The sequence below is a fragment of the Dendropsophus ebraccatus genome, chromosome 4 (assembly GCF_027789765.1).
Source record: "Dendropsophus ebraccatus isolate aDenEbr1 chromosome 4, aDenEbr1.pat, whole genome shotgun sequence".
Classification (NCBI taxonomy): domain Eukaryota; kingdom Metazoa; phylum Chordata; class Amphibia; order Anura; family Hylidae; genus Dendropsophus; species Dendropsophus ebraccatus.
Window position 1 is genome coordinate 130,538,268 of NC_091457.1, and position 12,735 is coordinate 130,551,002.

Below are 12,735 nucleotides of genomic sequence, written 5' to 3' on the forward strand. Positions count from 1 at the left end.
ACAGGGAGCTGGTGCTCATGAATATCGTGGACAACAGAGCACATGCACATAATGGAGAGGACTAGTATGTGGTCCTGGTTATTAAAGGAAACCAATCAGTAGTATAATGCATATATCCTAAGAGAACTACTAAAGTGTTCTCTTACCATACCTCCCAAGTGGTATATAGGAGAAAACATTGTTTTATTTTGGCATGTGCAGCAGGGAGATTGGCCAGAACTAGTCATCCGAACCATAACAAGCCAGAGAGCTGTGTTACAGGCTGGCCCCACCCAAATGACTTGTTTTCTTCTCTCTCCCTGCAGTGCACACTGGAATAAAATGTTTTCTCCTATATACCCCCTCCTAGGAGGACAACACACTGAGTATGGTAAGAGAACGCTTTAGCAGCTCTGTTAGGAACTGATAACAGTGTTATATGCATTCAGGTAGTGATTGGTCCCCTTTAAGAAGGATTCTTTATCTCCGAAGCAGCTGCACAGACCATAGTAAGCTGTTGAGCTTCACTGTCACAAGTTTTTGTAACCCTTAGATAGGGCAGAAAAAAATTTCTGACATAGTCTGTTTAGAGACCAGCACTCTTATAGGCCTAAGAAGCTGAATGGCCTACAGACTATGGGGGAGATTTATCAAACATGATGTAAAGTAGAATTTTTTTAGTTCCCCCTAGCAACCAATCAGATTCCACTTTTCATTCCTCATAGATTCTTTGAAAAATGAAAGGTGAAATGCGAAAAGTTGCTAAGACAGTTCTACTTTACACCCTTTTGATAAATCTCCACCTATGAGTATGAACAACAGGTCACAGAGCCAATGACCAGAGCTGCACCCTTGTTTTCAGTGTTATGGGGGTGTTTTTCCAAAGACAAACAGCAGGATGTAAGTGTAGCTTTTGATTACAATATAGGTTCCAACCCAGGGTCAGTACCAGATAAGTCATGACAAAATGATGTTGTATCTATCCCACTCCCCTGTAACTCTCAATTTTTCAGGTTGCTTGTCAGTAAAAAGCAATGCTCGCCAATAAATTTCCATCAATCAATCAAATCTCCATCAATTATCGGGACATAGATAGCTAATTATTTATGGTTAATGTCTTCAACACATACTAATGGAGCAGACTAGTTAATGAGATTTGTTTGCATCTTTCACATCCTAAAAAAACGATTTGTCCAAAGGGCGTTCTGTCCTCATAGATCGCGAGCTTATTTTGTACATTATTTCCTGGTAAAAGATAAGCTGGGATAGTTTTGACAAATATATTGATTCTTTTTGACCTACTGCAGAAAAACAGATGCCACGAGAATGCAAAGTTCTGCTCGCCCTTTCTTATCTTATGTGATAGTTGGAGACTTAAGGGGAAGCTCGGCTAATTAACCAAGATAAAACTAATGAGAACGGCTATTTGTCCATCAAATCTTCCCAAGCGTTTAATCCCATTCTCTAATTATAACCCACATACAAAAGCCAGGAGATTCTGATGAAGAACAGGATGGCTAATCTGAAAGCACAAGTTACATTATATACAGAAGTCAAGGATGAGGCTTCCAGATATGTATGGTAAAGTTCCTGGACATCGGAGAATCTATACATTGGGCTTCTGGTTATGGGAAATCTTCAATTCCAGCACTAACATGTCCTGAGTGATAACAAAGTTTCAAATGATGGGGATTACTAGATAGCTATGGAAAATTATGTAGCATTTGCCGGTAATGATAGACACTAAAGTTAAGCGAGCATGCTCGGTCAAGCACAGTACTTGATTGAGCTTAATGATCGACCAAGTACCTTGTGGTGCTCAGGGTGCTATTTAACCCCCCCTAGAACCAGTCCAGAAAATGCCTTAAGGACCAGAGGCCATTTTTGAAATCTGACCTGTCTCACTTTATGTAGTTATAGCTCCATGATGCTATAATGTATCCCTGTGATTCTGAGATCTGCATTGCTGATGCTGATCTGCTTTGCAATGTAATGTGTCTGTCATAGGCATTGCTGATCAGACTGAGCTTTAGGGCCAAGCCTGATCCGCCACCAAACCATGACACTGGAGAACTGGGGGAGGCCTTCAGTTGTCATAGCAACCATTAGAGCTGTGCGATCGTTCCACACAGCCCTGAGGAACAGAGGAAGAATTCAACATCTGATCTTCCCAATAGGTGCTGTGATCACACTGATCGTAGCATCTATAGGGTTAACTGCCAAAATCCGAGCTTGGCTCAGGTGCCCAGCTATCACTGATGACCGGGACCCACCACAGGTAACACGGGTACGTCCTTGAGTGGTAATACACTACAAAAATGGACATACAGTTACGCCCATGGTCATGGATGGGTTAACCCTTAGGGGACACAGCCAGTTTTCATTTTTGCGTTTTCGTTTTTCCCTCCTCGTGTATATAAGGCCATAGCGCCTGCATTTTTCCACCTAGAGACCCAAGTGAGGCCTTATTTTTTGCGCAACTAATTGTACTTTGCTATGGCAGATGTAATTTTTGCCTAAAATGTGCCGGGAAACCAGAAAAAAATTCAAAGTGTGGTAAAATTGAAAAAAAAAAAACGCATTTCTTTTATTTGGGGGAAATGTGTTTTTACGCCATTCACCCTGGGGTAAAACTGACTTGTTATGCATGTTCCTCAAGTTGTTACGATTAAAACGATATGTAACATGTATAACTTATATTGTATCTGATGGCCTGTAAAAAATTCAAACCGTTGTTAACAAATATACGTCACTTAAAATGGCTCCATTCCCAGGCTTATAGCGCTTTTATCCTTTGGTCTATGGGTCTGTGTGAGGTGTCATTTTTTGCGCCATGATGTGATCTTTCTATCGGTACCTTGATTGCGCATATATGACTTTTTGATCGCTTTTTATTACAATTATTCTGGATTTGATGCGACAGAAATTGCGCAATTTTGCACTTTGGGATTTTTTTGCGCTGACGCCGTTTACCGTGTGAGATCAGGAATGTGATTAATTAATAGTTTGGGCGATTACGTACGCGGCGATAGCAAACATGTTTGTTTATTAATTAATTAATTTATTTTTATTTATAAAATGGGGAAAGGGGGGTGATTCAGACTTTTATTAGGGGAGGGGGTTTTGTGTTATTAAAAATACATTTGTCTTTTACTTTACACATATACTAGAAGCCCCCCTGGGGGACTTCTAGTATATGTACTCTGATCTCTCATAGAGATCCATGCAGTATAGTTATACTGCATGAATCCATGAGATCGGTGTTCTATTACTTTTGGCTGCTGCAGCCAAAAGCAATAGAATGCCGAGCCGGGATCAGCGCCATTACGGAGCAGACCCCGGCCCGGGATGGATGCAGGGATCGCCCCCCCGCAATCGCGCCGCAGGGGGGCGATCCCCCCACTAGACCACCAGGTATGAATAAAAGCAAGTATTTAGAAGCAGCTGTCAACTTTGACAGCTGCTTCTAAGTACTTAATTAGCGGGCACGGCGATCGGACCGTGCCCGCTAATAGCCGCGAGCCCGGGCTACACGCGGCACCCGGGATCGCGGCAGTTCAGAGGGTGGTCGCCGCGCGACCCCCCTCTGAACTCCCATAGCGGCACGAGGACGTTCAATAACGTCCTGGTGCAGCTATGGGTTAAATAATTGTGGTATCTTACTGACAAAATTATTACGGATGCCAGGAGTTCCAAAACAGTTTAATTATTATTTTTTGTATATTTCATTTACACCTCCCGTCAAGGAACAAAATATACAAAAATTAGAATTAACCCTTAGGCGACCCTGGACGTACCCGTACGTCCAGGGCGGCCTCCCCGCGTTCAGAGCGGGGCCGCGCGGCGGCCGCTCTCTGAACCGCCGCGATCCCGGGTGCCGCATGTAGCCCGGGATCGCGGCTATTAGCGGGCACGGTCCGGTCGTTGTCCCGGAGGAGCGATCTCTGTACCTGATGCCGGCTGGGGACCTCTCCAAGATGGCGCCGTCCCCGACTCGGCACTCATTTGTTTTCGGCTGCAGCATAACTATACAGCAAAGATCTCAATGAGAGATCAAAGTGTATATACTAGAAGTCCCCCAGGGGGGCTTCTAGTATATGTGTAAAAGTAAAAATAAAAGTGATGTTATAAGTAAAAAGCCCCCTCCCCTAATAAAAGTCTGAATCACCCCCCTTTTCCCAGGTTATAAATAAAAATAAACAAATAAATAAATAAATAAACATGTTTGCTATCGCCGCGTCTGTAATCGCACTAACTATTAATTTATCACATTCCTGATCTTGCACGGTAAATGGTGTAAGCGCAAAAAAAATGCAAAGTGCAAAATTGCGCATTTTTGGTCGCATCAAATCCAGAAAAATTGTAATAAAAAGCGATCAAAAAGTCGCATATGCGCAATCAAGGTACCGATAGAAAGAACACATCATGGCACAAAAAATGACACCTCATACAGCCCCATAGTTTAAGGGATAAAAGCGTCATAAGCCTGGGAATAGAGTAATTTTAAGTGACATATATTTGTTAACAATGGTTTGAATTTTTTACAGGCCATCAGATAAAAGAAAAGTTATACATGTTACATATCGTTTTAATCATAACGACTTGAGGAACATGCACAAGTCAGTTTTACCACAGGGCGAACGGCGTAAAAACACAAACCCCCCAAATAGAAGAAATGCGTTTTTTTTTTCAATTTCACCACACTTTGAATTTTTTTCTGGTTTCGCAGTGTACTTTATGCAAAAATTCAGCCTGTCATTGCAAAGTACAATTAGTAGCGCAAAAAATAAGGGCTCATGTGGGTTTCTAGGTGAAAAAATGGAAGTGCTATGGCCTTTTAAACACAAGGAGGAAAAAACGAAAATGCAAAAATTGAAATTGGCCGGGTCCTCTAAGGGTTAAAAATGCTATACGTTACTGCAAGACATATTTAAAGTGAACTAGGCTCCCTCCACTCTGACAAGCAGGGGGCACCTGGTTAAATGCTTGAGTCTTCCATTAAAACCCATAGTTTAAAGGAACTATCTCTACATTCTGAAATATAACTAAAATTATATCAGTTTGGGTAAATTTTGCTAATGCTTATAGTGCTAAAGACTTCAGAAGAGAAGGATTTAGGGGTAGTGATTTCTGAAAGTCCTAAAATGAGTCACCAGTACAACCAGGCGGTAGGGAAAGCAAATTGTATGCTGGGCTGTATAACTAGAGGTATAACCAGTAGGAAGGAGACTGTGATCCCGCTGTATAGAGCTCTGAGAGACCACATCTGGAATACTGTATCTAGTCTACAGTCTGAAGGAAAGAAGTGAAAGGGAGGACATGATTGAAAATAAGTAAACTTCTGGAGGGAAAACAAGAGCAAGGGGACACAGTGAGAGGTTAGTTGGGAGAAAGATCAGAAACAACATGAGAAAATATTACTTTACTGAAAAAGTAGTTAATGCTTGGAACAAACTTCCAGCAGATGTGGTATGTAAACCTACAGTAACTAAATTTAAACCTGCCTGGGATAAACATAATAAAAAGGAATGACTAAAAAATGACTAGATGGACTTTTTCTGCCAACAATGTTCTAGGTCTGTGTATTGAAAGACAGCTTAATTTTTAAATGAAGTAAGTGATTAGGTGATTGTGGCTGACTTGATAATAAGCCAATATGACTGGGGAAGATCACATCTGTCAATACTGCAGTCATTGCAGAGCAAAACATATTCCTGCATGGTGGTCCATTCTGCCTCCTATTTATTTATTTATATAGCACCAACATATTCTGAAGTGTTGTACAGAGATTATCATTAATCACATTGGTCTCAATGCCATTGGTTTTCACAGTCTAAATTCCAAATTAACCTCTCAGTATGTTTTTTAGAGCATGGAAGGAAATCGAGATGCCAAGAGGAAGCCCACACAAACATGCGGAGAACATATCCACTTCTTGTGGATGTTGCCTTTAGGCAGACTTGAATCCAAAGCTCCTTTGCTGCAACAATGCCTTTATCCAGAGGATCCAAGTATCCAGAGGATACAAGTCTCCTTTTTACCATGAAAAATATAAATTAAATTAAATAATCACAGCAGAAAAATAACACTTTTGGTGTCTTCACACGTACAGAATCTACAGCAGATCCGCAGCAGATTTGAGGGTGCAGATTTAATGCTGTGCTCAGTTACTAAGATGAAATCTCCTGCGGAAAATCAGCTGCGGATCCGGTACGTGTGAACGTACCCTAACACTTATGATTGTGTAAATGTAACCCTTAACGTAACCCTCCACCTTCATCCCCATCTTCTCCCCTCCCTTGGTTAAACTATGAAACTATATGTAACATAGATGTGCGAACTTACAGGAAGTTTTACCGAACCCCAACCTGATTACTCAGTCATTAAATCCTTCTGCCTAGAGGAGATGGATGCAGCCCTAGGGCTGCCTGGAAAACATGGATACAACTTAAGTTGGTTTGCTCACATGTAAGTATATACTGTAAGTGTACATTGGGCAACCTCTTAGCGAAAATAAAATAAAAATCCTCTAATAGTTCAATAGAAGAGAACAATTCAAGACTTAGTTACTAAAAATCTGTTATTCAAAAAAAAATGGAAAATTATACACATAGAGGAAGAAAATGATTGATAAAGTTAAAGTTTTTTTTTTGTCTTGAAAGCAGAAATTGTCTTCTGAGCTAAAGTAACTTTAAATTGGCTGCCCCTATTCTCTATGGAGAACCGAACATGAAATACCTATGATTTACTTTAAAAGTTACAAGTGTAGATTGACTGTAATGGCCAGTTGCATTGTGACTTGTATGTCTGCCTCGAAGTTATTGAGTTGGAAGTAAATTGTGTTCTTTTTGTTCATCACATTGCTTTGTTCTTATGGCATATAGATTGGCGAACGAAGAACAGAGCTCTTCACAACCAAAGTCATATTTAAGTTCTGTTTAAATCAAATTATTTGTTTTCAGCTGAACAAAGAAACCTTGGAAATGATTGTTAACAATTTTAAAGAATTATACCAATTCCCTTTCCCAGAAATCTACTCTATTATCAATTTTAATAGCCATACATTAGGTGGTTTGTCTATGCAGAACAGCCCAATATGTGTTCTTGTCAATTCAAAACATTCTCAGCTTGACTTTTAAAAAGTTTTTAGGCACCTTTTTTTTTGGTTGTTAAGATTCCAAAGCCATACCAGAAGAATAAATGTCCAGATTTGTCAAAGTGTGTAAAATAGAAACTGGTGTATACCACCTATAACAACAAATCACAGCTCAGTTTCGGCTCCGATAAAACTAAAGTTGAGCTGTGACTGGCGTTAATTGGCAGGTTATGTCAGTTTACACACTTACAATCTGAATACAAGCCTCTTTGAATCAGTATATACAGGGTAAAAGAAATTAAACTTACTTAAAGGAAAAGTCCGGAACCGAACATTTTTTTTCAAAAGAGTCAGGGAGGAGGTGGCTGAACATAACAACATGCACCTACCCCACCGGCTCCCCCGCTCTTGTTCCCGGTCCCCCAGCTGCTTCCTTGTCTGAGCGAGGACCTGGATTTTGATGTGTCAGGCCCACTCAGCTACTCAATGGCTAAGGCAGGACCCCGCTTCGGCCGCTTAGAGGCTGCACGGTGCTGACCTTGATCCAGGTCCCCACACAGTCTAGGAACCAAAATGGGGGAACAGCAGATCCCTGCGCTGGAGGCGGGGAGTTGGGTGCATGTTGTTATGTTCAGCTACCTCCTCCCCAGCTGTTTTGAAAAAAAAATCATACAGCGGGCACTTAAGATGTTTAATAAAAAAGTTTAGTATAAAACAGTTGCCAATAGGTGGCGCTATGCAAACTACACTACAAATTTTCAATATGCCCCCACTTTGTAGCCAACAATTTTCTCCATTCACAAGACTGTGTTTTCCACTGTTGAATGCAGTGAATCAGCTATCCTTCAGATATAAAAACGAATGTACTGTACTGTAGGTCTGTCACAGTAGACCTGGTCCTTCAAGGAACCCCATAATCAGAAGTCACAAGGGGTGAGATTGAGTGAGCGATAAGGTTATGCTGTTTGGATATAAGGGCTAACCACCTGTGCATCTTTGAAAGCCCTGATTCATACAACTATAACATTACTGCTATAGCGCCATAGATCAGTGACTTTTTGTACTAAAAGTTTAAACTTTTATGGCGATTACCCTACCAAGTGTTTATTGTCCAATTTTCGCCTTATTTGAATTAGTAGCTCGCCCTCTAGATCCCTTCGAGTTGCGGAAGTTTAATCTTGCTAACCCTTCATGTAATGACATAATCCTTCACTGTATAACCTCTTGTACTGACTCTCAACCCAATACAGTACTGATGTAGTAATAAATGTCATGCACACCCCCAGCCTAGCATCTTGATCCCCCGTATTAAACATCATAAAGCAAAATTGTCCATCAAAGAATATACAAGGATATACCAGGAATATTAACTGTTTTGTCCGCTTGCAGTCACCCCCAATGCACATTTCACGTCTTGCTTGCTCACTGAGGTCTTGCTTTCCCTATATTGTCTGTTAGTGCTCCCTCTTATATCTAATGATCTGGCATATAGATGCTTCCCCACATGGGTAAAATGATTAATCACCCGGCACAACGTCCTGGCATCAGACGCTCCAGCACACTCCGGTGCCTTTATGTAATGAGCAAAGACCATAGTTTTGATTGTTTAGCACTAGAGATGAGCGAACCTCGAGCATGCTCGAGTTCATCCGAACCTGAGCATTCGGCATTTGATTAGCGGTGGCTGCTGAAGTTGGATAACGCTCTAAGGTTGTCTTGAAAACATGGATACAGCCAATAACTATATCCATGTTTTCCACATAGCCTTAGGTTTTTATCCACTAATCAAATGCTGAACGCTCGGGTTTGGATGAACTAGCTCGAGGTTCGCTCATCTCTACTTAGCACCTATAAAAAGTACCTTTGCTTATCCTAGGTTCATGCTTCTAACATGGTTGTTCCAGACTGATAAATTTTAGATTTGTAAATTCTTAATTATCACAGCATACTAACCATCTTCCACTACAGCCATATGATTAATAGTTTTGGGAAGAAAGTGGGGGTCTAAACTTCTCTGTTCCTGAGACTCCAGATGAAACCTCATGCTACAATGGACTCCTTACAAGACCAAACTCTGCCCATATAACAACCCAACTAAAGATGGAAAGAACCAAGCCTTGAAAGTCCCATGATTCTCCAGCGGAGACTCTTTCGGGAGCTGATACTCGTAGACACGAAATATGTGCTTTCCTCCTTTTTCCCTTTGTTTTTTCTTGATTTAGTTGTTTTATAATTGAATAAGCCCCACAATTCTTCAGTCAGAAACGTTAGTGACTAATACTATCAGCAGGAGGCAGAAGATTTAGGAAGACAATTACTTATAGTTACAGCTGGATGGGTGTCAAGACTTTTTCACTTTTGCACATCATATTAGATTTGACATTTTTACTGCTATATTTTTCTTTTTTAGTACATGGTAAAAATGTTTGACTTCAATATAAATGTGCTGCCCAGGATGGTCTACAAGATAAATGACATCGGCTTGGTAGGAATCAAACCTAATTGTAACAGTAAAACAAAAAAGATTGTTGTAAATAATAGAAAGTGAGGGACTCAAAGAAAAATGTTTCCTCTGTGATTTTTGATAAATTCACTTATGCATCACAATGGTGTAGGATTTGTCCGGGCTGGATGTAACATTTTAGATGTTTAAAAAGTTCAACCAGATGCATACTGTACCTGCTTTAAAGGTACTGTATAGGGAGAATTGGAAGTATGCTAATAGAGGATTTTCCAAATAAAGTAGGGGCTGGGGCACCTTGCCTGTTATGTTAGAAACAATGCAGAACATAGTATGAAGAGGTGCCCCATGGATATGCCATGAATTTCTGATAACCTGTACAACAAAATGTTTTTTTTTTCAGTTATGAATAGCAGCCAATAAAATTCTTAGGTTAAAAAAGGTTGTCCGAGAAAAATTAATACTTGATCAGGCTGCCGGGGGCGATAATGTTCCATGATTGTCTGAGGTTCTGTGGTATTGGCATTTATTATTGTATTCTGGTACACAGGGTTTTGTTGCTTTATATTTACTTCATATTATTGTGCAGCGTTCATTTAGTGCCTTGAGGTGAGCTATTGTTGCACTTTATATTGTTGGATACTCCTGCTTGGGAGCAAGTAGGATTGTTTGCACTATTTTTGCACTTTATTTCAGTGCACATTTTTGGTTATGTGTTTGTAGGTGATACATTTAATTTTTTATTTGTAGTATATATTTTTCCTTATCCTTGGTTGTATTTTAGTACATCCTGTGTATTTCTCAATACTCGCAGATTGAACTATATATATTTATTGTGGTATTTATCAGTTATTTTACACCTGGATCATGCAAGTAGGTATGCATTACCGACGTGTCCCACGCAGCCCCGGCAGCCTGGCCAAGTATTATTTTTTCCCAGACAACCTCTTTAAGTAAAGACAAACTAAGTTAGTATTACAGAAAAGAGATACTTTGAATACATAGGCTGCTGTTTCTGGGTGGATCTCATCATCCCTGATTGTATATTCATTCAACCCTAAATTACTGACGACACTTAAAAAAAATTGTGGAGTTAATTAAAATTATAATATAGATAACGGCTCACAGGTGGAGGATCAAGGTTACATCCCCTCTCTGCCCTAGCGGAGTCCTGCTCGCGGTTCATTCCAATGTCTAATCAGCTATGTACAAGGACTCGAAATATACTACAAGGACTGTGTACAGATAGCGTGGTGAGTCCATTATATACAAGCTTACAAGTTTAGAAAACAAATACATTTATTATTGTGACACGTTATTCCAACAGAGATAAAAGGGAAAGTAAAGGCTAAAATAAATTATATGAAATTGCTCAGACTCTGCACTTACTACTTGAATGATCACCCATTTATTAGCACCCAATGTAATGGATTTTAAATGACTATTTTAATGGGTAATTAATACTTTTAATGTACCTTACTATTGTGATTACTTTTATGCAAATGTGTGATGATAATGGTCTCGGACACTATTACATTCATCTATCATCATTTCAGGAGATGAGTGCCCTTGGACACACTTCACAGGTCGCCAAGGACCCTATGTATACTGTACCCTACACACTTAACTCTTCATAAGCTGATGCCCCTGATTCACTACATGGAGTGTAAATATGACTTTGGCTTTGAAGAGACATAGAGCTAAATTGTGAGTGACTTGTTCACAAGGGCATAGTGGTCAATGTTGTTATTAACTTTAGTTTACAGCTGCCGTTTTGTTGTTTTATAGCTGCCAATATCCAGGCTTGTCATTGTGGTACATTATCCCATAAACTTTAACAGTTAAAGGAGTTGTCATATGATGACAAGGTTAGGGGAAGGACTCTCCTCTAGTAGGCATAGACTTGCTCTGACTGATCTTGTATTATCTCTCTGTATTATTACATAATCATTCATGTGAATGATCATCATGTATATTATATGGTCAATCTCATCTTCCTCTGGCGGAAACAGTCTCTGAAGCTGGACCCTCTCATTCTTGAGTCAGCTAAGCTAGTCAAGCTTCAGAAACCACCAATATTCTGCTGTTCACTGGCGGAAAACTGTAGTTGATCATACAGGGTACCATTGCACTTATTTGTATTCATTATTCATTTTTTGTATTATTCATTTTCTGATTACAAAATTAACCAACTTAATCTACCATATATCTGCTATTTGGAGAAGAATCATATAAATCTATTGGATTAATTTTTTGCTCTTTCAGTGTTAGAGATAAGAGCACTAAGGAGGTTACACACAAGCTCAGATTATGGACAGGGGGAGAGAATCCTTAGAGGGCAGCTCACACAGGCTAGAGATTGGAATAGGAGATACAAGGTAGTCTGCATGGGGGGATCACATGAATCTACATGAAAAGTGTGTTCTGGTGTCCACCAGGGCAATTTAATGGTTACTAGAGGGGATTCCTAAGCTGGTGCCACCCTCTTTGAAGTCCAGAGGATAAATGAAGGGGTTGTCTGACGTTTGAGGCAAACAATACACAAATAATTAATGTGTAATGTTACTATATACTATAGGACTGCATTTGTTTATGACTATCTTCAGCTTCAAATTATGAATACGGAGTGAGGATTCTGCATCCATACACAGTATAAGTGAGTCATTCTATAGTTCCTTCTACCATATTGGCTCATTTGTTCTTTTGCAAGACCCTATAGACTCTCATGTTACTGCATCAGGCATCTCAGATCCTTAATTTGCATTCTTGATATTTCACCCTTGTCTTCCATTCCCCCATCAGGTGCCAGCTGGTGACCTCTTTAACAGTGGAGCCGTGCCATGAAGCTACTAGTGGTCAGGGCCGGGACAAGGAGTTTTGGTGCCCTAGGCAGAGAAGGCAAATGGTGCCCCCCCCCCCCCCCCCCAATCAAAAAAAAAAAATAATTATATATATATATATATATATATATATATATATATATATATATATATATGTATATATATATATATATATATATATATATATATATGCACACACACACACACACCTAGGGGGGAAATTATCAAACTCCATACACCACCTCACATAGTATAGCCCCCACAGTGTATAGCCAGTGTATATACAGTCTCCATACACCCCCTCACATAGTATAGCCCCCACAGTGTATAGCCAGTGTATATACAGTCTCCATACACCA

The 12,735-nt window shown here is 39.9% G+C and overlaps 1 protein-coding gene across 1 annotated transcript in view; it reads right to left on the reverse strand.

Annotated features, from left to right (window-relative positions):
- CACNA2D3 (calcium voltage-gated channel auxiliary subunit alpha2delta 3) overlaps window positions 1-12,735 on the reverse strand; it is a 636,447-nt gene that overhangs the window by 395,105 nt on the left and 228,607 nt on the right. The gene's annotated exons all lie outside the window — the stretch shown is intronic.